Source organism: Gorilla gorilla, chromosome 10 (genome assembly GCF_029281585.2).
Source record: "Gorilla gorilla gorilla isolate KB3781 chromosome 10, NHGRI_mGorGor1-v2.1_pri, whole genome shotgun sequence".
Taxonomy (NCBI): Eukaryota; Metazoa; Chordata; class Mammalia; order Primates; family Hominidae; genus Gorilla; species Gorilla gorilla.
The window spans coordinates 99,838,566-99,864,143 of NC_073234.2; the positions used below are offsets into that span (position 1 = coordinate 99,838,566).

The following is a 25,578-nucleotide window of genomic DNA, read 5'->3' on the forward strand; positions in this document are numbered from 1 at the left end:
TGCAATACATAATTTTTTTTTAATTTTTAGAAAAATGTACTGAATACCTGCTCTGTGCTAGTTCATATCTTTTAGTGCTGGGATGCGATGGAGAATAAAAAAATATTTTCTACTTGTCTTTTATAATACATTCTCAGAAAAAAATAGGCAATAAATAAATAACCAAGCAATTTTGAAATAAAATATTAGGTAATAATAAATCTCATGCAAAGAAATGACAAATGATTATAAGCAAATAAATGACTTTTAGAACAGTGATCTTGGATAAGTCCACCTTAGTTGAGAGTGTAGCAAGAAAAGAAGAGATGAGAACAGAAGAAAGGAAATCTCAACAAGATCCTCTCAATTGAGAGGAAAGAAGAAAGCCCAATTTGAATAGTTTGAGAACAGCATAAAGTGGTGAAAAGTGTAGGTCTAAGTTTATGGATAACAGTTGTGAAAACTTTGCCTGGGGATGGAAAAAATATGTGGTAGCTTGAGTTGGATAGGCATGTGGAATCCAAGGCATTTTTCTTATGGTTCTATTATGTACTTTGTTCACTGATGAAAGATGTTCTTAATGGTGGAAAATATGGTGACATGGCAAAGAACAGAAATAATTTTAGAGGCCAAATTCTAAATTATGGTTAAGAGAGTGTGTGCCAAGGTAGAAATTGAGGAACTAGCAATCAACAGAAAGAGGGTAACTTCACTGTAACAGAAGAGACACCTCCAATTAAGTAAGAATAGCTTCACAAAATTAACAGATACAAAGTGAGCTCACTTGGTTTCCTTCAATCTCATTCTATTTCCTACCTCAATAGGTTGCTAGAATTAACTAATTGTCCAAGACAGAAAAACAAATGACAATCTTGAAATCCCTTTCCCTAATCACTAAAACCTAACAAAACCATCTATATTTTCCCTAAAACCCCCACATTCAGTGAGCCATACTGGTGAGGTGGGGATAGGTTTTTAACAAGGTCTGAGTATCAGCACTTGGGGATGCTTCCTTGTGACAGTGGCTGCTCTTTACGCCTGCAGTTTTTGTATTCATTAGTGTTCTCTTTACTTCTTACTGGTCAATTGCTCATTACTCCAGTTCCCTCTTTTAGTTAACAATTCTATAAAATAAAATTTCCTCTTCAAACTTCTATGTAAATTCTCTCTCCCAATTTTAATCTGACTTATAAATCCATAAACATGAAATTCTAAACCAGAGGTACTAAAAACAGATTCATTTTTCTTTCCACTAGATGTAATATTTATTCTATATTGACCAACGTTTTATATTTTCATTGAACTGTGAACTTCTGATTCATATTAATGTGTTGCTTAGTGATCAGAACTTTTAAAATGATAATGCTTATTACCTATGTGGATCTAAGTTTTGTCAGGCAGTTTACTTAGTGATTAGAAAAATCATTCACTTAATAAATGTTGAATGTGCACTTGTCATATTATTGTATTGTTTTAGGTCCTAGAAATAGAGAAGTGAATTAAACAGATAAAGTCTCCAATCTCAATAATTATCTCTGATTTAAAAACATAGAGCCACAAGTTCTACTACTGACGTTTCGGGTGCCACAGCAATTTTGGGGATGTGTATAGGCTGTGAGTTCTTAGGATCATAAACACTCACGTGAAAAATTCATACATTTCTATAAACTGTATTATTTAACATGTCATATTTTCTACACCTATGAAACCTGCACCAGCTAAGTTTATACATACTACTAGTAGAAATAAAAGCTAACAAATATGGAATTATATGTTACAGTTTCATTGGGATTTTTAAAATCATATACTAAAGAACATAAAAAAGGGGTTTGGCTCCTTTTCTTTAAGAAGAGAAAGATTACGGTACGTACAGTGATGTTTTTTATTCACGAAGTCACATTCAAAATGTGTATTATACTATAATGCAAGTTTGTAAGTTTCACCTGTGGCAGATGAGAAATCCTTATGGGCTATATTGCCTATAGCTACTTCTATCCCATTCTGTTTCTTTTTGAAAATTATTATAAAAGAAGGATTATTTCTGCTCAGAACTAATGATCAACTTAAAAAGGTTTTCATAAAAGTTCCCTATTTTTGTAGAAGTTATTAAAACCTTGATCTTTACACCACTATATTATAAAGATAATTGCTTGTGATTAATCTGCCTGATAGGATTGAAGAGATAACAGTTATATGATTAAAATATGTTTAATTAAAAATATATAAATTATAATCAAAGAACATGCAAATTTTTGCACTTTACGTTCATGTTTTATTATGTTATTTTATATTATTCTTTTTAAATGTGAATGAATATCGGCATTCAGTTTTGCAATCGCAAACGTGACAATTTAAGAGAAATATATGGTCAGTCAGGCTCAAAGATCAGCTTCCAGTCCTTTACACCAAGTTTCTCATTCTTAAATTTTTTGTTAAAATCAACCTTTTCTCTTATGATATTTTGCATCTTACTCTTAGAGGCCATCTTCTTATATTATTTAGAAGATGCTAAACCACTGTCTAACAATTTTTTCCCTGTAATAAAGTATTGTCAAAATTTTCATACAAAACTATCCAACAAGCCACTATTTGTTCCTCTTTCTAAATCAGATAACATAATTTTATCAACATCTAAGCAAAGAAATAGTATCTACTACTACATATTTATATTATAAAACTCATTTCCCTTCACATCTTATTTTGTTAGCCACATTTGAATTTTTGGTAGCATCATTGTCTCAAACACCCAGGATTGAATCATTTCATCTACAATTTCTCTCTTTTTCTTATTTTCCACATGTGCTAAATTTTATATTCCACTTTAATCACACACTTTCCATCACCACATCATCATTACAAATCCTTACATAATTTATGCACAGTCATTATGTCCTGGGTACCCAGCAGTGTTGGAGCTGGGGATGCCTTTTGAACCTGTAGCCTAGTAAAGCAGTCTTTTTGAGTCTCTGGATATTTTTCTGCTTATTTTCTATGATGTTTTATTATAAGTCTGTTAAGTTTCCTTTACTTATTATTACTAGTTTTTATCCAGGAGAAACCTCATCTGTTCATTTGCTGAAGAGAAGAGTTAATTAAGCTTTTTTAGCTTGCTAGTTTGATTTTGGGTAATTCATTGTGCACTTAGGTGGGGGTGAAGTCCATCTCCAAACTACGTGTGAAAAGCAGTGTAATATGCAGCTTCTCAGTTCAACTGCCAAATATGATTATTCTCCTGTCCCCATTGCCTGGGTCTCAAGCACTGAAAGGTAGCAAATGAGAGTTCATATATATAATTTTGACCACACACTGTCCTGACTTTTCGGCCTCTTACTTGTCTAAAGAACTTTATTGTTAAATTTTACACCTTTCAGGAAGCAATATGGTATCACCAAACACTTGATATTTCCTGCCACATTAATTGGTAGAAGTTGCATTTTTTGAAAAGATGTCAAGTAATGTTGGAGAGACAAGATTAAGAAACAGTCACCAAGAACAGATGTTTACTTTAAAAAGGTAGCAGCAGGAGAGAGAAGAAAGATGATTCCCAAGTTTTCTGTTTGGCACAAACTCTGATTTTTCTGAATCAAGAGGAGAGAGTGGAAAACAAACAAACAACAACAAAAACCACTCATGGCACCATGTCTCATGAGGTGATGAGACAGTCTGTCACTGATGGTGTTTATAACTGTAATTTATATTAACTGATACTTAACACAATTTCTGTTAGTTTTCTATTGGTCTTAGATATTGCACTTTAAATAAATTTCAGGTGTTCATGTTCTGGGAATATTTAGATGAAAGTAGAAAGAAATTTACTCCATTTTAATCCAGGAAGTTACCCCTTCCTTTTTTTATTTTTTAACAGTGTAAATATTGAAAAGTTTTATTCTTTTTTTCCTTTGAAGATTCCAGTCTTTAGTTAATTTATTCATAGTGCCATCTGTTTTTCCCCCTTTCCTTTTTTAGAACACCAAGAAAGGAACACGTTTTAAAACTTTAGTTTAATAAAGAGAAAAAGAAAAACAGAAAGAGAGAGAAAGCAGATGAACTCACCCATGAACATGTACAGAACACAGCTGTGTTTGCTTTCTTTTGTATCTTGAAACACCAGCCTGATATTACCTTTCTCTTTGTTTTTTTTACAAGAGTGTTGCCATAGATTGCCAATAAGACATTTTTGGACCACTTTTAAAGCATAAGGGAAAAATATACCCATATTGTCAAACAACTTTATTTTCTCTTTATCCTGTAGTTCAATTTGTGATCATATGCATTACAGTAGGAATGTATACTTTGAATAAAATATGATTTGTGTTCTTATGTAAATATGCTCACAATTGATCTATAACATGGGAAGCACTAATTGTTTCATAACACTACATTTAAAAGCCTAGAGATAACTGTTGATAATGTCAACATCATTTTAATATATTGTTAGGAATATATTACTTTAGCATAATGCATCCTATCTATATTTTAAGGCAACTTTATTAAAAATAAAAATAGATATTTCTCTCTGTTGAAGTTCTACCACAGACGTAAAATGAATTTTAAGAAAACAAAAAAAAACAAACAAACAAGACACATCTCAAGATGGCTTAGTGGAATAATGGGATGAAATGAGGTGTGTGATAAACACAGCATGTCCTTGGGGAAGGAGTGAACAGACCACATCTTTAACACAGCTTGTGTTTGGGAATTAACAAAACAAAATTTCCAAGTAGGCCTGATTCAGAAACACAGGAAATCCTGTATGTTAAAAAATTACAGAATATTATCACTTTTCATATTTCCCAAAGTTTTCTATGTTACTTGTAAATGTAATATGTAACCAATTAGATTATTCCTGGCCTAAATATGTGGTGGCAAAAAGAACCTAAGAATTAAATAACGATTTTAATGCATTTTCATGTAGTTGACTATACATTTGTCTAAAATATAATCAGAATATTTTAATGTTGTACTACATGTATAATATATGTTCACTGTAGAAAATTTAGAACACACTAATAAGCAAAAAAAAGCAACAAAAACACTCAATATTTTTGCAGAATAGCCAAGAAAATAAGTAGTAGAAAGTAATTATTTTTTCTAATTTAGTTCTTGGTTTAATACATTTGTTATATATTAAACATTGAATAAGTATTCTTTAATTATTAAATAAATGAATAGAAACATATAACATAAATTATAGAAGTTATTACATTTTATTTTATTTACATAGTCTTTATACTTTAATTTCATGATCTTTTATAAAAATATACTTGAAAAACAACTGCTGAATAACAATAATCATGTATCAATTAATTTGTATAAAGTACCATTTTAAGGGTTTAAGGAAACCCAATTAGATAGGTATTTTTTTAGATGTGATTTTAGTTCTTTGAACATATGTATTCATTTATTTATTTTTATTATACTTTAAGTTCTAGGGTACATGTGCACAACGTGCAGGTTTGTTACATATGTATACATGTGCCATGTTGGTGTGCTGCACCCATTAACTCATCATTTAGCATTAGGTATATCTCCTAATGCTATCCCTCCCCCCTCCCCCCACCACATGACAGGCCCCAGTGTGTGATGTTCCCTTTCCTGTGTCCAAGTGTTCTCATTGTTCAATTCCCACCTATGAGTGAGAACATGCGGTGTTTGGTTTTTTGTCCTTGCGATAGTTTGCTGAGAATGATGGTTTCCAGCTTCATCCATGTCCCTACAAAGGACATGAACTCATCCTTTTTTATGGTTGCATAGTATTCCATGGTGTATATGTGCCACATTTTCTTAATCCAGTCTATCACTGATGGACATTTGGGTTGGTTCCAAGTCTTTGCTATTGTGAACCAAAACACAAATAGGCAAAATGTCTTGCCCAAGTTTACACAGCTATTATTAAGTGTTAAAAGCAAGATTTGATTGTAGGCGCCTGGATCAAGAATCTGTCTCTATAAATATTTATTCTTATACAGATAATTGAGAAATTTATAAAAAATGAAGAAGGAGATCTGAAAAGAAAATATAGTGGTTTCAATTTACTACTAATTTTAGGGAGGAAAAATTAGTTCAGAGCTTGTATTGAGGCTAAATTCCACAAAATCTTCCATGACATAACTTTCTATTATTTTGTTCCACCCTGCAGAGTTTATATTCTCCAAGTCTCTTCAAGATTTATTTGGATGCTCCAGACTTGACATCTACATTTTAGTCAATCAGAAAAAGAAAAGGGGGAAAAATGAGACACAAGCTGTATCTTAAAAGAACCGTCCTGAATTTTATGCACTTCCGTTTTCCTATATCTCAAAAGCCATATTATACTCAGCCATAGGTAGTCACAAAGGAAACTGGAGTTATTTCAAATGTTATCTTATTCTAAATCAGGAGGAAAACAAATATTAGGTTTGAGTTAGCAGTCTTTGTCATAGGTATATACCTAAATATTATCCAAACTGATACAAAAAAATATAACGTTCCCAAGTTTACTTAACTATTAAATGTTAGAGCTCAATTTGATATAGCACCATGCTCATGTCAATAAAGTAGCAAGAAGTACAAAGGAAAAATTGTGTTGGCCGGGCACGGTGGCTCACGCCTGTAATCCCAGCACTTTGGGAGAGCAAGGCGGGTGGATCTCCTGAGGTCAGGAGTTCATGATCAGCCTGGTCAACATGGTGAAACCTCGACTCTACTAAAAATAGAAAAAAATAGTCAGGAGTGGTGGCGGGCATTTGTAAACCCAGTTACTTGAGAGTCTGAGGCAGGAGAATCACTTGAACCCAGGAGCTGGAGGTTGCAGTGAGCAGAGATTGTACTATTGCACTCTAGCCTGGGTGACAGCGAGACTACGTCTCAAAAAAAAGAAAAAAAAAAAGAAAGAAAAATCATGTTGATTGAAATAGGTTTTAACGTGAACAACCTGGAACAAGACCATAATGAAATTCATCTGAAATAATGAAAAGAATCAGAAAAAATAAGAGTAGTATAAAGTCAATATTGTCTTTTATTTTTAGGTAAAATACTTCCTGAGATGAAGATATCTAATTTTCACTGGATACAAATTATGCATATCCAGCCCAAGGCAGAATTTGTTGAGAATTCATTAAATGAATTGCTTTAATAAATGAGGGGTGCCCCCACTGATAGTTAGAAATCATCCTATGAATAAATTACACTCATCCAAGTTTTGTATATTGGATACATAAATCTAATTTTGAAGAGCTATATTAAAATTTTCTAGTTTAAAATGTTATAGAGATTAATTCTAACCCATTTTTGATATGTCATAAAATAATCATATTATAATTAAAATAACAAAACTGGAAGTGATGTATTACTATTAAATTCAGTGATCTTTAAATATCTATATGACTAAAACATTTATGTTATAATAAATATTATTTATCTGAGAGAATTTATAGTTTTCAAACACAATCAGAAAAAAAAACATTATTTGTAATTCATTTGTACAACCACTTTTTAATATTTTCATCCTAGTTTTGATGTAAAAGTCTTCTATAATGTTTTAAAACAAGAAGAGTAGAAGACATCTGATGTTCAGCATTATGGTAACATTTTATGCCCAAGTAATCTACTCATATACTTTAAAATAAAATTTAAAAAAAATCTGGAGCTAAGGCAGGATGATAGATATAAAAGATTCCCCAATAGAGGAAGAAAATGGCTGACCCAAAGGTTTAAATAAACAATAAAGATAAATCTTAGGTATCCAGAAATTTTTTGAAGTATTCTCTGGAATTTTGGTAGTTTGATATTTTACAAGTTAAAAAAAAGTCAATTTATGAAATAAAGAAGCAATAAAGCATCATCAAAGTCTACATCAAAAGAAAGATGTTAAAATGTCATTTCAGAAGACTCAAGATTCTCCTCTTTGGTTAAAAAAAATACTGGCTGGGCACAGTGTCTAATGCCTGTAATCCAAGCACTTTGAGGGGAGGCCAAAGCAGGAGAATTTCTTGAGCCCAGGAGTTCGCGAACAGTCTGGGCAATATAGTGAGACCTCTGACCCTACGAAATTAAAAAAATAAAGATTAGCTCTGTGTGGTGGTATGAGCCTTTGGTCCTAAATACTTGTGAGGCCGAGGTGGATTGCTTAAGCCTCTGTACTACTTATTGAGTAGTGGCCATGGAAATAAGCCACTCAAATCTCCTGCTTTAGGGACAATAGTTGACTGACAATCCCAGCTGAGGCTTCTGTAGACTCACATCTATATCAAAGCTCTCCTTCTCCTATGCTGCTCCCAGCCAATTACTGAGAGAACTCTGTAAGATGCTGAGTCATTCCTTTGGAAAGTAGGACTCCTCTGACAGGTGACTTTGACTGGAGGATGCTTTACCCTGGCCATATTTTTCTCAGAACTTCACTGTAGTCTGATGCTTTTTCTGCTCAAACCTCCTTCTTTCCACTCTTCTTCACACAGGTCAAATCTGCATTGTGGTCTGAAGTTTTTCTTCTATTCTTCACAGTCATTTTCTCCAATAAATCTCTTGCAGATCTAATGCTGTCTGGATGTCTGCTTCTTGGAGAAGCAGAAAGAATGCATTTTGTATAGCAAGTTACTTCAGTGAGCGAACGTTGGCAACCAAGGTGTGGGAAATTTACTGGTAATATATCCATTCTCAGGATTACTTTTATTGTTAATTTTTGTAAATCTTATCAGCAAATAGCTGACTTTTCCTAGGAACTTTCAAGATAAACTTTAAAGGTAGGAAGAACATTAATGTAGCATGATTTTGAATTTTTGTTTAATGTTATTTTGATTAACTTCAGTCAGAAATATTGTTTAACATGGTACAGAACTACCTATATTAAAACACATGTCCTCAGGTAATGATATATAGCTTGGAGATATTTCTTTTCTCTTAAAAATTTATCTGACAGACCAATCGCAGTGGCTCACACCTGGAATCCCAGTACTTTGGGAGGCCAAGGTGGGTGGATCATGAGGTCAGGAGTTAGAGACCAGCCTGACCAACATGGTGAAACCCCGTCTGTACTAAAAATACAAAAATTAGCCAGGCATGGTGGCTCATGCCTATAATCCCAGCTACTCAGGAGGCTGAGGCAGGAGAATCACTTGAACCCAGGAGGCAGAGATTGCAATGAGCCAAGATTGCACCACTGCACTCCAGCCTGGGCGACAGAGCAAGACTCCATCTCAAAAAAACAAAAATTTATCTGACAACTGTAAATCTGAGTTATTGAAAGAAGTCAGTGAAAATAAACAATAAAGAATACTATGGAATAAATTTACAAGTATGATATTCATGAGACCCTTTATATATTTATATAGTGAACACATTATCCATAAGCAGATTATGCTTTTTTTATCATTATATAATCCAATAAATTAAATCAGTCTATGTTAAAATCTTAGCTTTTCATATGTCATTGCATATTTATTTTTTTGTAATTAAAGTGATAATTTTATTGGATTGACATACAAACATGGAAATATTGATAAGCCCTCTGACACAGAAAATAAACTTAAATTGCATTAAAATATCCAAATGCAGGCTAAGTTGAGATCATTAAATAGTTTAAGAAATTTGGAATGAATTATAAGATAAACACTCTTGTGTAAAATAGTCTTTTACATTATCTTCAATTATTATAACCTACTTGATATAAAATTATTTTTCATTGCTAAACACAATTAATTTTCAGTTAGGGATAAAATGCAAATTAAGACCCAGTTAAAAGTCACCCTTTTATCACTGTATAAAAGTGTCTATCCTGTAGTCTCTCATTAGAATTAATTATAAAGCATACATTAGAAAAAAAGGTATATCATTCAAACTCATGGGAAGACAATACTAAATAAGCAAGCTACACAGATATGATTAGCAGAAGGTTACTATATGGGGTCGAAAAATGCCCCCACATTCCAATTTTTTTCATTTAAAATTTCAGAATATAAACTTATTTGAAAATGCAATCTTTACAGATGTAATAATTAACTAAGTTTGGATAAGGTCATAGGTGATAAGAGTGGTCCCTAAATCCAGTGACTGAAGTCTTTATGAAAAAAGGAGAAAGATTCAGAGACAGATATGGGGAAAACAGCTATTTATCACCAGTGGCAGGGCTTGGACTGATGCAGCTAAAAGCCAAGGAACACCATGGGTTGTGGGTACAACCAGAAGCTTGGAAGAAGCAAAGAAGAATTCTTCTCTAGCTTCTTCAGAAGAGTAGTGGTCCTGCCAAAATCCCGATTTTAGACTTCTGGCTTCCAAAATTGAGAGAGAATAAAATTATGTAGTTTTAAGCCATCTAGTTTGGGGTAATTTGTTATGACAGCATTAGGAAACTAATATAGATACCTTTCCACAATTAAGAAATTATCTCAGTCACATACAAATGTCTTGCCCTGAGATTGTTCATACATTATTTTATCTTATTTACAAAGGGATGGATGATTTAAAAATATAGAACATTTATAATCTTTCACTAATATGCAAAAGGGAATATTTTAAGTATATCATATTTATGATGATAGTTCAACAGCATTATCTTTAAAATACATATCCATAAAACTTCTTTGTAACCTGGCAGCATTACTCAGAATTAAATTTTTACTTATGATGGAGTACTGGCAATATCTATGTACTAGATATACACATATTAATATTTTCCACATTAAATGTAACTGAAACAAAAAGTAAATAAAGGAGAATGCATTATCTAAACATCTAATAACACATAGTACAGTATAGTAACCAGCTTGTTATATTCTAGTAGCAGAAAATACATGGTTTTTAAAGAGAAAATTAATATATTTATGTTTCAGAGCAATATTTACGGTTACAGAAAAATTGAGAAGAACTTAAAGAGTTTCCACAGAGCTTCTCTTCTCCCACACACCATTTACCCTATTATTAGTACCTTTTATTAATGTGATATATTTGTTAGAATTGATGAACCACTATTAACACGTAATTATCCACTAAAATCCATGTTTTACATTAGGATTCACAATTTGTGTTTTATAGTTCTATGGGTTTTGACAAATGCACAATATCATATATTCACTATTACAATATCTAACAGAATGGTTAAGTGCCCTAAAACTCCCCTTCTTTCTACCCATCCCTACCTCCCTCCTTCTCTTCAAACCTCTGGCAACCAATGTCTGTTTAACTATTTCTATAGTTTTTCTTTTCCAGAATATCATATCGTTGGAAAAAATACAACATATAGCCTTTTCAGACTGGATTCTTTCACTGAGTCACGCGTATTTAAGGTCCTTCTATGTCTTTATGTAGTTTGATAGCTAATTTATTATTATCACTGAACGATATTTCATTATGTGTATGTAACAGAGTTTATCCATCCATCTCCTAAAGGATATTGTGGTTGCTTCCAAGCTAAAGCAATTATGAATAAAGCTGCTATAAACATCCATGTGCAAGTTTTTGTGTGGACATAAGTTGTCAACTAATTTGTATAAGTACTTAGGAGCACATAATTGCTGGATCATATTGTAAGCCTATGTTTAGCTTATAAGAAACTGCCAAACTGTGTTCCAAAGCAACTGTGCCGTATTGAATTTTCAACAAAATTGAATTAAAGTTCCTGTTGTTCCACATTCTTGTCAGCATTTGGTCTTGGCTGTGTTTTGGTTTTTAGCCATTCTAATAGGTGTAAAGTGGTATTTCATCGTTGTTTTAATTTGCATTTTTTAAATGACATATGATGTTGAGTATCTTTTCATTTGCCTATCTGCCCTCTATATATCTTCCTTAGCAAAGTATTCATATGTTCATGTTGTTTTGCTCTTATTTTATTTAGTTTGTTTTTTATGCTGAGTTTTAAGAGCTTTTTCTGTATTTCTGATGTACAAATACATGTGATAAAGGATGTATCAGATAGATGTTTTCCTGTTATGTGTTTTGCAAATACTCTCTCCAGTCTGTGGTGTGTATTTATATTCTTTTAATTTTAACAGAGTAGAAGTTTTCAATTTTAATAAAATCCACTGTAACAACTTGTTTTCTGTTTTGTTATAAATTGTTATACCTAGAAACTCGTCACCAAACCCAAGATTATCTTCTAGAAGTTGTATAATTTTGCATTTACATTTATGTCTATCAAATACATGTCTACATTTAGTTTTTGTGTTTGTTTTTTGCATGTGGATATCCAGTTGGCCCATTACCATTTGTTGAAAATATAATCTTTTCTCCAATGAATTGCCTTTGCTTCTTTACCAAAAGTTAGTTTACTATATTGGTGTGGGTCTATTCCTAGGCTCTTTATTGAATTCTATGCATTATTTTGTTTATTGGTTTATCAATACCACACTCTCTTGATTACTTTAGTTTTTATGATAAGGCTTAAAGTTGGGTAATGTCAATCTTTGTTCTTCATTAATGTTATATTGGCTACTCTGGGTCTTTTGCCTGTTTATATAACCTTTGCAATCTATCTGTAAATGTCCACAAAATAACTTGGTTGGATGGATTAGACTTTTTTTTTTTTTAGAGAAAAAGGCACTAAAAATGGAAATCTGGGTAAATGTAAACATTTGGCAAATGCTGAATTTTTCTTCACTTAGTTAAAAAAATTAAAAAGTGTAAAATTATTTATTATCTTTAAACTAGTACTTAAGCATAAATGCATATCAAGAACTGCAAATACTTTACATGAGAAGAACAAATTTTCACTAACAGAATTTACAGTTATATTCCTTTCCTAATTAGCACTGATTTTAAAAATTAAGGCTATCTTCTATAGGTTATTTGAATGTCTAATAGCTTAGGATAACAAGGGAACAAAGGAAAAGTCAAACATTGTGAAACGTAAAATATCTCACTATAAATAATCATAACGATCTCAAGAAAAAGAAAGCAACTTGTTTAAAAATGTGTACATATGATTTTTAAAAGGCAGAACTTGTTCAGAGATTTCACAATATAATGTGAAGCTCACCCACTGAAAAAGCACTGATTTGGGTGCAAATGAAATGGGTTAAGAAACGAATCTTTGAGAATCAAAAAAATTAATCTGATAATGAAAGCTAACAGGACCATAGGCCCACAGGGCCACAGGTGATCATAGCATCACTTATTTACCTCACAAAGGTAAATGAATTTTGTTCTCACAAAACCTTAGGAAGTATCACCTATGGTCTTATTAGGAAGCAGAACTTCACTAGGTTTTAAGACTAAAATAGTTTGATATAAATAAGCAGTTATAAATGTTTTGGAGAATCAAAAGAGTAAAAAAGAAACAGAAAATGTGAGATAGCAAACACTGTGAACTACCACTGATCACTATTCTTCCCTCAGGATGGGCAGTTGAAGTTGTCAAAATATAAGCCTGGAACAGGGATACCAGAGAGCTAAAATTCAGACCTCTGAGGAGAGGTAACACCTGGTTGGTAGTGGTGGTATCTCAGAAATTTGAAAGAACAGCATAGTAAGCCTAGTTCTGGGAGTAGTGTAAAAATAAATATAATATACAAAATTTGAAAACTGGAAGCAACTGCCTTTGTCAATGGAAAGGCTGTTGCTGAAGCTTCCTGCCAGAAACAGCAAGGAAATGGACATGTATTTTCTCCTGTCTTCTAATTGCCCACTAGAGCCCCCTGTTGGCAGAGTCCAACAGGAATTAGCTGATAATGGAGAAATGAAATTTGCAGAATCTCAGAATCACTAAGATGTATATAGGAGAAATAATTTAAAATTATTTTTTAAACAATGTACTAGTGATAGTCAAACATTCATTAGTGAAGGCAGAAGATACAGAGGCTTAGAAAGATAGTCTCTGACTCAGAACATTTAGTACAACATGCAATCAGGATTCAATACCAGGTTTCCCAATCACAGAGATTGCATTACTCTAAGAAGGCTACACGCAACAATATGTCTCTTTCATACATTTTATTATGCTGTATAGAATGGAAAAAAGACTAACTTAGTCAATATTTGGACCCCTATCTGGTAACTTAAGTAGTGACTAATAAGTAATACCTTAATGTTTCAAATATGGAGCAAATTCTAGATATAAATAGAATACCTACCTCAAGGTGAGATGGTGGCCTCTTTGTTAAACACAGGTGGGGTAAACTAAAAAAAATGTGTAAAACAGTATCAATGATGTGGCAAGGATCTGTAATGTTTCAGCAATTTTTTGAACTTTTAGTTACTATGTTAGTATGTGTTTTAAGAAACTACTATAGTAAACTAATTTTATAGTATTACATACTTTTATACTCAGTCTTTAAATTTTAATTTAGCCAAACTGCACATGGAACCACATAATTTACAAAAAGCGTCTATGTTTTGAAGTTTTACTTTTTCCAATGTTTATAAAAGGCAAATTCTTCTATTGGGATATACCCAGTGATGTTTAGTTATTTACAAGTGCTCTGTGCTTTACACTATTCAAAACCCATTTGTTTCAAAGCATAACTGTAAAAATATGTGTATGGCATTTATATTCCCATAGGTTCCATATAATTATTCTTAGATTACAATTAGCTTTTTGTCATGCTGAATACAAAGAACCTATACAAATGTAAAAGATGGCATTCATAAACTTCATTCAAGCATTTCATATTTCCCTGTATATGTCTGAATAGAGTGTGGCTTAAAATCCTTAATGTATATCCTGATTTATATCATAAAACCAGTGGATATTTCTAGAGCAATAATATAAATATCATACAGACTAAAAAAATTGTTTACTGATGATACAATTCTGGAAAATGCTGCATAATAGTACCATGATGTTTTTGTTGCAAGAAAGATCTGATATAAATCCACACACAAAGTGTGTGTGTGTATGTGTGCATGTGTGTGTGTTCTTTCATTTTTAGTCAATTAATAATAGAAAATACCAAATGAACTTATGGTGAAATGATTTCTAGGCAAAATGTTGAAAGTCTGAGCTTCCTGCTACATAACATAACTACCCACAATAAACTGATAAGCTCAAAAAGATTTGAACAGATTGCAAGCAGAATTAGAGGTAATGGAGAGAACCCAGAACATTATGGATGGGAAAATAAAAGTCTCTTATTTCCTATCTCTTCAGTCATAAAATATTCTCAAATTAAGATACAGCCTAAAACACAGAAATAATCAATGTCAAAGGAATCATTTTAATAACATTTGTGAAATAATTAAGATGACATCTAGTTAATCTTTTCATTTGAGCCAAAGGACTTATAAAAGGAATAAGTACATGGTTTTGCTGAAGGCCATGGTGCCTACATTACTTGTACTTATATCTAGAAGGAAAGAAATGTATCTAAAAATATGAGTATAGATTGTGGTAAATAAAGTTGACTGAAATCAAATATGTAGAAAGCCCACGAAAATTTTAAAAGAAATGTAAAAAATGTTTACAAGATTTACATTTCTTTTAAAAAAGGAAATGTAAATCATGCTTTGACTGAGATGGTTCAAGATGAGAAAAGTTATCTTGGTCTTCAACTTTCTATAGGCACGAAGAAGAATAGAAAAAAGTGGTTCATCCACCAAAAGGCATATTTTACTATTCTCTAGGAATGGCCAAAGAAAACGATGAAAAGAGAAATACGTTCCTGAGGGCAGATCAAAGAACCTCGGAGAATAATGGAATGGTGAATTAGACCCAGGAAGCAGAATCAGCATATAAAATGCATTTTATACCTCACAGATACCAAGACATAGCATCGTTTGTCCAACAGGATTTCACAAAGGTTATGAATAATGGATAAGCAACTAATACATGTCTCAAATGTACTAAATTTGAGTTATTATTGAGAATATACTTACCCTTTCCTACCATTGTATGTTGGGAGAATGTTTCCTCTTAAATTCATAAATCATTGAATCATGAAGAACTCATCTAAACTTGTTACAGATTGTAGGATCTTAAACTTCAGGCCTGCTGATGTGATTTGATTAGGTGTCCTGAGATGACTGTGTTTTACTAAGTTTTTAAATATTATGATTATGACCAGGAGAATACACTGCTTTCAAAGGAATTATTGGTGAACATTCTCTATTCCTCCTTGTGTCTGTGTGCTTTGATAGATAATTTTGTAGTTTTTCTCATTAAAAAAAGGGTTAAGTGCACTTCTGTTGGCTTTGGTCAATGATGAGGATGGAAGTGACAGTGTGCTAGTTCTGCACATAACCTTATGTGGTCTCAAATGATTACTGCTTGGTCATCTGTGCTTTGCTAACACTCTTTTAAAAGCATGGTTAAGCTGACCCACAGATCCATGAGAATAAATAAGTTTTGCTTTGAACCATTCAGTTTTGGGGTGTTTTTTATATAGCATTGTCATAGTACTAGCTAACCAATACAAATATAACCTTACAAATGAATCAAAGGATGAGACATTTACATTATAATTTTTATAACATACACTTAAGTTGTTTTTCAAGATGACTTTATCAATTTATTATCCTCTTAGCATTACTGAGAAAATCATGTATCTCACATTCTTACATGCTGACAGTGTCATATTTTTATTTTCATATCAATCAAATGAATGATTGATTAGCTAGCTAATCAGCTAGCTCCTGTTCAAATTGAGTATTCAGATTTCTAGTGATTTTCAGCACCTTCTGTGAATTCAGTTCTCATATTTCCACATTTTAAAATAATTTGCCTTTTTGTTAACATGTGGGAGTTTTGCTGTAATTATTTTTACATAATCAAATTGCTATTACTTTATTGAGCAATGCAAATTCTATGTGCTTTTCTGAGAATGCAGACTTTGTCATCGAGTGGTAAAATAGTTGCTTTATGCAGAAGTATATAACTTTAATGTAGGCAAGTTTATAGTTTATTGTTTTAGATTTTGGGTCTTTTAAGAAAATTTTCGTGTACCATAATGTCTAAAAGTATTTTTATATTTTCTTTCAAGCTATTTTTTTTGTAATTTTGCCTTAGAAATGCACATATTTACTATGGGTTGAATTTCATCCCTCCAAAAATATATGTTGGGATTCTAACGCCTATTCTCTCAGAATTTGACCTAATTTGAAAAGTGTTATAAGTGAAATTAGTTAAGTTAAAATGAGGTCATTCTGGAGTAGGGTAAGGTCTTAGTCCAATATCACTAGTATCCTTTATTTAAAAAAAGGGGGGGTGGAATTTGAAAACAGAGAGAGAGATGGACAGGGAGAATGCCACGTATGATACAGCTGGGAGTCCAGGACAGCTAAGAATTAATGGTCACCCAGTGGACCCAGAAGACAAAGCATGGGGCCACAGAGGATGAGTCTCAGGCCTTGAAATCTGACAGAATTTGCTCTGTTGGTGTTTGAACTTGTTCAGGGACTGTAATGTCTTTATTTCTTCCAATTTCTTCCTTTTGGAATGTGGCTATTTATTATATGCTTGTCTCCCTATTTAACGTGGAAGGTGATAACTTGTCTGGTGTTACGGGTTTACAGGTAAAGGGAGATTTTTGCTCCAGGATGAATCATACATCAAGTCTCACCCATACTGGTTTAAATGATTTAGATGATGAGACTTTGGACTTTGAACTGATGATATTTAGATAAGACTTTAGACTTAGAGTTAATGCAGGATCTTGGAGATACTGGGATTGATGGATATATTTTGCACAGGGGAAGGACACAAATTTTGGAGAGTCGGGAGGTAGACTTATTATTGGTGGGTGAGTCTGCAACTATCCGGAGAACTCCAGAGTGACACCTCTGCAGGAATCTCAGTCCTTTGTCTTGGACCTCAGCTTCACTTCACTTAAGTATAGTGCATCTGGATGGCAACCTCTGGTACTTTAATAGCTATGGGAGTAGATAATAGAACAGTGAAGGGGACCTTCCAGACCTTCCAGTTAGTTGGGATTTCAGGGTTCCATCCTTCCAACCTTTCATGAGAACTAGTGAGCCTGGAGGGTATAAAGTCTGAGCTTTTTCCTCTTTCGATTTTGGGTTTATTTGTAACCAGTATTCCCGGAGGCCTGTTGGAAGCCTGCCATAGAACAGACATACTGAGTGACTTTGGTAGTTTCTTCATCTAGCAATAAGTCAGAATATAGGAATGGTCTATCATATAAGGCCTACTAGGGGCTTAATTGTAAAGAAGCCTTAGGGGCAACATGGATTCAAAGGAGGGCTAGAGGTCAGAGGTCCACCCATGGCTTGCTGTTTCCTGACACAGTTTATTGAGGATGTGTTTGCGGGCTTGGTTATTTCCTTCAACCTTTCCTGAAGATTGTGGTCTCCAGGCAGACTAAAGGTATCATTACATGCCAAGGGCATTACTAACCTGTTGAGTCATTTGGGGAATTAAGGATGGGCCATTGTCATTTTGCAATGACCTAGGAAGCCAAATCAGGAAATAAGTTCCTTGAGGAGGAATTCAGCTACTTAACTGTGCCTTCTCAGTCTTTGTGCAACAGGTCTCTACCCATCATGTGAAATTATCTACACAGTTTAAGAGGTAATTATATCTATGGCATGTGGGGATCTGAGTGAAATCCATCTTCCCATCTCCAGGGTATTTACCTCTTCTTTGGATCGGACTTATTAATGGAGGAGGCTTCCCTCTCTGGGGATTATTTATGGCACACAAGGAGCAAGCCTGACAAGCCTTCTCAATAGCCTTGTTCAGTCCCCTCCTGCTAAACACCCACTTACAAATTTGCCCTAGACTGTCCTTTCCAAAGTAGCAGGAGTCATGCAGACTCTGGATGACCTTCCACTGGGAGGCCTTTGGCAGATGGAAAAGTGCCCCCAGGCTATACCATCCATTGGTTTCTTTTTGATATCCCTGTTGGGTGGTCCAAATCTATTTCTTCCTGGGTGTACTGGAGTGGGGGTAGTTCAGTGGGGAGAGAAGGGAGCAAGGCTCCCAGGAATGTAACCTTTGGAACAGTTGCTTCTTTAGTTTTCTGGTCAGCCAAACTATTTTCTTGTGCGGTTTCATCGTGGCCCTCTGGTGTCCCTTGCAGTGCACTACTGCCACCTTCTGGGGCAAATGAACAGCCTCTAGCAGCTCTAAGATTTGAGGCCTGTACTTAATAGGAATATTCCCTTTCCTTCCAGATAGCTGCCTGGGTGGGAAGGATCAAAGAAGCATGTTTGGAGTCTGTATAAATGGTTATTCTTTTTCATTCCCCTAGTTTTAGGGCTCTGGTTAGCACAGTGAGTTAAGCTCTAGTTAACTGAGGTCCCTGGGGATAAAGCTCTAGCTTCGGTCACTTGGTAAAGGTACACCAAGGCATTATCCTGCATGTCTAGTTCCATTCCAGACAAAACTGCTTCCATCTGAAATCATATTTTGATGGGATTGCCCAGGGGTTGGTCCTTTAAGTCAGTCCTGCTGGCATAAATTTGGCTGAGTACTTCACAGCATGAATGTGCCAGGTTATTGTCTCTTGGTAGGGGCAAGAGGGTGGCTGGATTGAGGGTCTAGCACCACTCAACTGTTACCTGGAGGTTTTTTAATAACAAAACCTGGTACTTCAACAATCTGTTGTCAGTGAGCCACTGTGGCCCTTTTTTGTCCAGTAAGGGGCCAACTTGGTGGAACATTAGGAGCTGGGTTGACTGCCCCATGGTGATTTCAAAGGCCTCCCCAAGTAGGAGGACTGCTGCAGCCACTTCCTTGAGAATGTGTGACCACCCCTGTGCAACCACCCCTGTGCAACTGGGTCTAGGTTCTTTGAAAAATTACCTTCTGGACATTTGATTGGCCCAATGGTTTGAGTTAGACCTCCTAGGGCTACACCTTGCCTTTCAGTGATAAAAAGTTGAAATGGTTTGCTTAGTATAGGTAGCCCAAAGCTTAGGGCTTGTGAGACGGCAGTTTTTAGCTGCCTAAAGGTTTGCTCTTGATTCTTCTCCCAGAGAAGTGGGTCCCTATCCGTCCCTTTTGTTAGAGCCTGATATAAGGACTTAATTCCACCATAACCCAGTATTCAGTTTGTAATATCCCGTGATTCCCAGAAAGGCCTGAAGCTGCTTTTGGGTGCTCCAGGTAGCTGTCTTAAGAATAACCTGTATCCATTCTCGGAAAAGCTTAGGTTCTCCAAGGGTCATAATTATTCCCAGGTATTTGATCCCCTGTCTTAGTAGCTGTGCCTTGGCCTCCGACACTTTGTATCCCTGGTCTGCAAGAAAATCCCTGTCTGGACTAAATGTTGGATTCCCAACTCTCTTGTCAGGAAGCAGATTAACAGTCATCCATGTACTGTAGGAGATGTGCCCCCTCCCCCCATAAGAGTTAGATCCTGCAAATCTTTAGCCAAGGCTTGCCCAAACAAATGGAACTATCTCTCAAACCTCATGGAAGCACTGTCCAAGTAAGATTCCAGGTAAGATGTTGACACCTACATTTTTCATTATCCCTTTCAAATGCAAAGAGAAATTGAGACAGCAACAGCAGGTCTAGGGGGACCCAAAAGAAGGCATCCTTGAGGTCTGGGACTGAAAACCACTGAGCATCTGGAGGTAATTTCCCTAGAATTAAATATGGGTTGGAGACCATAGGATGTATTGGGACTACTACCTCATTTATTATTTATAAGTCCTGAACTAGTCTGTATTCACCATTGGTCTTTTTAATGGTAAGACTGGAATGGTTACAGGGTGAGCTGTATCACCACAGTCCATGTTTTAGAAACTTCTCAATCAAGAGCCAAAGTCTTTCTTTGGCCTCTGGTAGAAGAGGAAAGTGCTTTCTACGAGGACAGCTAGAAGGGCTCTTGAGCTGAATTACTACTGGAATTGACGTTATAGCCCTTCCTTGGTAGTCTTGTGTCCCAAACTTCCAGGTTATTGGGAAGGTCTGTGGGCAGTTCATCCCTGTGTGTGGTCTCTTTGAGGCATAAAATTGCATTTGGAAAAGTAGGAGTTGGCCCTGCAAAAAAAGTAATTGACCTTCTAGTCTGAACAATATATCTCTGCCCAAAAGAGATGTAGGGCATTCTGGCATCACTAAAAATGAATGAGAAAAGAGTTTCCCCCAACAGGCAGCATAGAGAAGTAAACCTCCAGGTTATGAACACCCCATTTATCCCCATTACCTGGCAGGACTCGGGATAATTGTCAGAAAAAGAGGTAAGCATCGAGTAGGCAGCATGCGATCCAAAAGGAAGGTTATTGTCCTACCTGCCACATCCAAAGAAGGCCTTGGCTCCATCCCTTCAATAGTGATGTTTGATCTGGGAGCCAGCTGTACCAGAGGGCCCCTTCAACTCAAGGCCATCAGGGGTTGGGATTCTGTCCCAAGGACCCTTCAGCCCTCAGGGCAGTCTTGTCTCAAGTGGTCAAGCTTGTGGCAGAGGGGACAAGCCATACAGGGTTTGTTCCCATTTACCCCATTGGGGCAGCTTGCCCTCCAGTGGCCTGGCTTCCCACACCAATGGCAGTTACCTGGGAGAGTATTCCCAGGGCAACCTACTGGGGCAAGTGAACTTGTAAGGCAGCCAATAGTTGAAGCTGCCACCTTTCCTTTTGCATCTTTTTTCCTGAGCCCTTCCCTCTTCCTTCCAGCCCCAGTTGTAAAAGACTGAGGAAGCTATTTTGAGGATGTCAGGCATAACGATGTTGGGGCCCAGTGATAGTTTTCAGAATTTCTTCTGAATATCTGGGGCTGCTTGCATTAGCAAATAGTCCTTTAGGACAAGTTGCCCTTCTGGTGTTTCTGGGTTTAGGTTTCATGAGGGCATCTTGTAGCCTCTCTACGAATATTGTGGGGTTTTCAAGAGGATCTTGATTTATTAAGGACAATTTACTATAGTTTACTGGATTTTTTCTGCTAGCTCTGTCTCTCAATTAAACAAATGAACACATGGATTCTTGCCCAAATACCCACCCTGGGTATTGCAATCCCTGTTGGGGTCAACCTGGGAACTGTGGTGGCCCCTACAGAGTAGCCACCAGGGTTAATCATTTGCATTGCATTTGCAAATCGCTGGGCTGCCTCCATAATGGAGTCACATTCTCCCTTGGAAAGTGGCCCAGTGTAACTGTGAGGTTCTTCCAAGTGAGTTCAAATGTTAGGCCCAGTTTACGGAACCCTTACAATGTATTTGTCAGAGTCATCCATACACTTTCCTAGTTTGCTGTAATCGGTCTCAGGTCTTGCATAGTGAATGGAGCCTGAACCCTAGTGGGCCAGCTGGGACTGCTAACCTCCTGAAGGGAACATAAGCCAAAGGGGAGGTGTTCTGAGAATAGCTCTGATTAGGGAGGGAAAGGCTCCAGGATTGAAAGACTTGGATATAATGAGTTAGAAGGGGCCGTGGGGTTTAAGCTAGGTTCTGCCTTTTGCTCTTCTTGGGTCTGAGCTCTGGGAAAGACTGATAAAGGGAATCTTAGATTAACCAGAGGAGGTTGCTGAGTTTGGCTGATACTATAGCTGGATCAATGTATAAGCCCAACGAAGGTCAGGGTTGTTTCCTAGGTCCACAAAAGCCTGCACACGGGATTTCTGTCCATTTCCTCTGCTAGCAGCAAAACAATTCCAATTGATACATCATATTAAAATTTATGCTTCCTTTTACAGCCAAGATTTCTGGCCCCAGAGCTTGTATCGAACCCATGCTGTGTTATAGAAAAATATTAGCCTTTTCTTCTTTAGAGTTTGAGGGTCAAACTTTTTCCAGTTCTTGAGGATATATCTGAGAGGCATGTTCTGTGGTATGGAGATGCAATTACCCATTTGTAAAGAGAGAACAGAGGAGAGAAGGGGAAAAAAGGCACCCCCTTTTATTTCCCTATTATCCTTGAATAGGGCATTTGTCTTTCATCCCTGGGATTTCAGAATGAACCAGTCTCACCAGGTACCCTTAATTTTCGTTCCATCTTGTTTTTAGGAGGCACGATTATCCACTTGAGAACAGAGGGGATATGGGAATGAACAAAGGCCTTCTAATCATCCCTGGGGTTCCAGAATGAACTGGTATCACCGGGTACCCTGAACCTTACCTTTACCTCTGTTTTAATGGTAATCTGTTCTGTGCCTGTAGCCTCACACCAGCCTTCATCTCTGTCCTATGGATAATTTGGTTTCCTGTGTTTTTGGCCTCAGGTAGGCCTATATGCTTGACTCTAGGACCTTGCATTGACACTTGTCCAGAGAATCCTAGCAATGAAATAATTTCCCATCCTTTTGTGTTCCCATTCCCCAGGTCCTTTCAGGCAGATGAGGACCCTGTTTCCAGCCAAGAGCCGTAATGAGGCTGGGCTCCCTTTTCCTCTGAATAGCCTTGCCTTGGCAATCTTTGTTGATGTTGAGAATGAGTTGGAGAACGTCAGAAGAAAATAAGAAAATGTTACCCTTGATAGGCAATGCGCAAAAGAAGTGTTTAAAATAAGCAGGGCAATCCCTCTGTAATAGGCAGATAGGGAAGGAAGCATTGGGGGTGCTCATGGAAAGCTCTTGTGCTTTCACAGAAACACCAGCTTCTGGTCCCTAGAGAGAGTGCTTGTCAGCATTCTTGACATAAAGGAGAAAGCTCTGGAGAACCAGAGAGTTTGGAGTAAGAGCTCTCATCAGGCACAGAAAAAAAAATGCTTATTCCCCCCAAAAGAAACTAGCCCCAGTATTGAGGTAAGGAATGTCCTTAGTGGACCACAAATGGAGGTTCTGGGAAAGTTGATAAAGCTCTTTAAGAACCAGCAGAAAACTAAGTCCTGGAACATGATGGGGATAAAGAGTGAATAGTAAGTAACCAGGAGTTGACAAAACCAGGGCTCCCACCAGTGCTCGTTTTGACAGTGAGCCAAGAGGCAGGAGATGGGCTGGAGATCATCTGGACTGGGGGAGTAAAAATCAAGTGCAGATCTCCGGGGACACCAATAAAGGTTTCCGCCTCTTGGTTGCCAGGCAGACACAACAAGGGCTGCCAGCACACAAATGACAAACAGAGAGTGTATGTTTCAAGCAGGAAAAGAACTTGCAAGCACACAGTGAGAGCAGATAGGAGGATGATTTGCCCTTGAGGCCAATATTCCTGCCAGTGTGCAAGGCCATTTCAGAGTACAGAGAAAAGAGCAGGAAAATAGATGGTTCAGGTGCAGGTTTAGGTAAAGAGCTGATTTCAGCTGAAGGAGAATCAGGGAAGTTCCCCAGAAATTTCACAGTGCAGGCTTAGCTCCACCACCCTTGCACACTCCCTGTTGGGAGGGGCATAGTAGTTCAGGACCCTAAACTCCTCCCACCTCTGTGAGTCACCCGTCAGGATGACCTGAGAAACCAGAGGGAACAGAATCACTGTGGCCAAGGGGAGTGCTTCTGGGGAACAGTTTGTAGGTAGGAGAAAGGCAAAGGGAAGTGAAAAAGGAAAAGAAAGAAATAGGCAGGAAGAAGAAAAAGGGGAGAGGAAGGGAAAGCAAAAGGTCGGAGACAAAAAGGAAAAAAGAGAAAGGAGAGGAAACCACATACAAGGGTTTGAATGCCTCTAGTGGAAGAACGTGAGGCATTGCAGGGCCTTACCGCTAGATGATGGATCTGAGTCATGGCACCGAAGTACATTACCAGCTGGTGAGCTGTCCGAAGAAACTCCAGAGTGGCAACTCTGCAGCAAACTTGGTCGTTTGACTTCTCAAAGGAGAGAATTCAAATGAGAGACACAGGCAAGGTTTAAAGAAGGAGAGAGAATTTCTTTTAAGCAAAGTGAGAATTATTAGAGAAAGCAGGATACTCTGGGAAGAAGGCCAAGTGGATGACTTGAAAAATTGACTTCCCTGTTCTCTTTTTTGTTTAGACTCTAGAGATTTTATACCCCATAATGTTTCCCAGGCTCTCTATCTCCTCCCTTTCTTCCCCTGGGCGGGCTGTTGCTTAACTGTTGCATGTAAGGTGGCCTGCCAGCACTTGTCAGGGGCCACATGTGCAGTGTGTTTACTGAGGCCCTGTACATACTTGTTCGTGGCAATTCACCCTTACTGGTCAAGTACCCCCAGAGGAAGGTCATATACTGGTCAAATTCTGCCATCTTCTACCCTTTTACTGGGCATGCTTGAAACCTTATCAGGAATTATGGCTTACTAACTCCAGGTTTTCTGTTTGTTGCAAGACTCCTGTCATTCCCAGTACCAGTCATGGCCAGTTATTATCTCAGAGGGATAGTTTTATGCCCACCTGTCTTTCACTCAATGAGATACCAAGGAAAAAAGAGAAAGGAGTCCCTCCCTGGGGTACCTCCCTTTTTCCTGCTCGTTATTTCAGAGGAACAATTTATAATTGTCTGACTGTGACTTGATAAATGCCCAACATTCCCAGGCACTGTCTTTCCTGCCCTGCTCATATCTAGCTACCTGCTCTAACAGACTGTTAGAGGTTGAATTGTGTATTCAAAAATATGTGTTGAAGTTCTAATCCCTACTCCTTAAGAATCTGATCTAATTTAGAAATAAGTCTCCTGTAGGTCTAATTAGTTAAGTTAAAATCAGGTCATACTAGTGTAGTGTAGAGCCTTAATCCCATATTACTGGTGTCCTTATAAGAGGAAGGAAATTTGGTCACAGAGACAGAGACCAATATGAGTATAATGCCATATGATGAAAGAGGCATAGATTGCTGTGAGGTGCCTTTCAGCCAAGGGGTGCCAAGGATTAATGGTTATTAGAAGCCACAAACAGGAAGGTAGGATTCTACCC

The 25,578-nt window shown here is 36.5% G+C and overlaps 1 long non-coding RNA gene across 1 annotated transcript; it reads right to left on the reverse strand.

The window, feature by feature from the left end:
- Positions 1–5,167: 5,167 nt before the first annotated feature.
- Positions 5,168–24,768, reverse strand: LOC134756576 (uncharacterized). Its single transcript, XR_010129374.1, has 3 exons — positions 24,413–24,768; positions 14,019–14,064; positions 5,168–6,173 (listed from the first exon to the last, which is right to left on the reverse strand). It is a non-coding gene; the product is annotated as an uncharacterized lncRNA (long non-coding RNA).
- Between the last annotated feature and the right edge of the window lie 810 nt (positions 24,769–25,578).